The sequence below is a fragment of the Semicossyphus pulcher genome, unplaced genomic scaffold (assembly GCF_022749685.1).
Source record: "Semicossyphus pulcher isolate SPU_LCO1_2020_fin unplaced genomic scaffold, fSemPul1.0.p SCAF_7, whole genome shotgun sequence".
Taxonomy (NCBI): Eukaryota; Metazoa; Chordata; class Actinopteri; order Labriformes; family Labridae; genus Semicossyphus; species Semicossyphus pulcher.
The window spans coordinates 6,669,965-6,672,493 of NW_027211748.1; positions in this window are offsets into that span (position 1 = coordinate 6,669,965).

A 2,529-nucleotide genomic window follows, 5' to 3' on the forward strand; every position below is an offset into this window, starting at 1 on the left:
TCCTAGAAAAATAAAATATAGACTTTTACAAATCTAATATATATAAATCATCACTTGTGGGCCTCTATACATGTGTTTTGGTGAGTGTGTGTGCAGACCAAAGACTGTATAAAAAGATGGACGACATGACAGCTCCCTAAAAGTGAAGCCAAAACATTTCGAGCGCCCCCCGCTGACTGGCTGCAGTATAGGTCATAAAGCCCGCCTCCTCCATATTAACAGGTGGGACATGGGTCAAACTATAAAATCAAAACACACGTCAAATAGATTATATTAATTATAGTCATTATAGTTAGTTATTCATTTTTCTGACAAGTTTATTTTTAATTAGTTTGATGCTGTAAAAAGGATGATTGACAGCTCTGTTGACAAATTCGGCTCCTGCAGCCGATCAGTTCTGGGTGAGGAGAGCGGAGGACGATCCGCAAAGGAAACGTAACTAAAACAATCTCTACAGTCATTGAAGTTTCCATACCTGTGAACGTTAACCTCAGACCAACACAGAGAAGCTGTTCTGCTGTTAAACACGCCGTTGTGCGGGATCCTTGCTGTTTTTTTCGGTAAGTTAAGTGTGTGTTTGGGTTAGCAGAAGTGGCTGTGGCCGCTTCACTCGCCGATCTCTACTGCGCAGTCTCTGGCTCCATATGACGTCACCATGGCAAAATGGCAGCGCCTATCACAGGGGCTATTTTGGCATCAATTTCATACAATGGGAGCAGATGGAGACGCGTCGTCCACCAATACATAGTCATTGGTGCAGAAATCTTGTGAGACCCTTCCCTCTGCATCTATTCTGTTGTACTGCTTTGTGCAGGACGTTTTCAGGAGGGGCACTGTTGTGGTTCCCTGAGCCAATCACAGCATATAGGTGAGTGTGGGAATGGTTCAAATTAGCAATTGGGCCCCATTCAGACCTGCGAACTTGGCGAAAGAGCGATGCAGAGTTGGCCTTCTTTTTCTGTTGGACAGGTAGGTGCCTCAAACCGGGTAGGACAAGCTAATCGTAAATCGTTTCAGGCGTTAAAAATAACTATGTGAAAATAGTCAAACTTGTCGCAGATGGTCTTGTTTGCTTTTGTAGCTCAAATAAAGTAATCAGAATTAATTTCAGTCTGTTTCATCACTAGTGAAAAACTCCTCACAGGGGCTTTAACACCGCCGTGTCTTAACAGTGGTTGTTTATTTATCAAAGATCATTTATGGAAAACTTTAATCCTTTTTTATACTTTTACGTTTTTGATAAAGACACTTTTGAACATTTGATCCAAATTTTGTTTTATAACCATCGCAGTGAAAATTTAAAGTACCACATTTTTGTGCACCTTTAAGCTAAAAAACAAACACAAAAACATTTACTTTATGTTCAGATACTTTTGGGCCCTGAAGGTAAATCTTAGTGATGTTGGTACAGAGCAGGCCCCCCATGTACAAAGCCATTTGATGCATGTCATTCCCCACTCACTACGCCCGACATTTCCTTTCACTCTTCAGATGCCCTGTGTAATAAAGGCAAAAGCCATAAAAATAACCTTTTAAAAATGTATCCTTACACAATATTACTCCAGAAACCCTCTTTGGTCTGCCTTGACTGTGTGTCTGGAGTTAGGGTGTGGTCCAGAGCAGAGGTGAAGGTTTTAGAATTCAGCTGGCTCCCTCAGATGGGAGGAGGCTCGGACGCTTGGCACTGTCTATGTGTTTCCGTGCTGATTTGGATATTTTGGAGACTTCTGCCAGCGATCCCTAATCCTTAATCTGCACCTGTCAGAGATAGATTTTGAAATACTTAAAAGACACAAGGAGAAACTTGCAGAGGGTTTTATTTTGAAATGAAAAGACCTGTGGTGCACATCACAGGTCTTTAATTTCAAAATGTAATAAAAGTTCCTCTTGAAATCAACCTACGACCAGGTTAACGGCACCTTATTGGGCCCAGAGCTTCAGAATATCAGTGAGATATGGAAATACTTCAAGACACAAGGAGAAAACTTGCAGAGGGAAAACTTTATTCAGAGTATTTTATTTTGAAAATTAAAGACCTTTGACATTCATCTGCTCGTTGCCGGGGCAGAGGAGCTTTTTTTGGACAGAAAAAAATGAAGATTTGTGTAAACTTTGATAATAATAATTTTGTGTCATAGTGGGACAACAACTTCTAAGGCCTTGATAAGCTGTGTGTCAGCTTTTCAGCGTAAAAGCAGAGAGCAGTGCAATGGTGCTCGAGCTAAATAGTGTCATTTTATATGTCCATGTTGCTTTTTGTTGAAAGTTTGACACATTTTAACAAAATATAATCTCTTTTGAGGTAAATCATATCTAATTGTGCTGAATTTTTAGACGCCCTTTATCAGTGTTTATCCTGCTTCACATTATGACACATGTAATGTCCTCAGTCCGGCTGTTTTTAATCACATATGTGGATCACAAGTAGGCTTCACATAAATGGCCTATGTTCCCTGTTCGCCGTGTGTGCGGTGCATGGAGACATTAAAAGCAGCACTCGTGTTTGCTCCTGGTAAACATGGAGGGCGA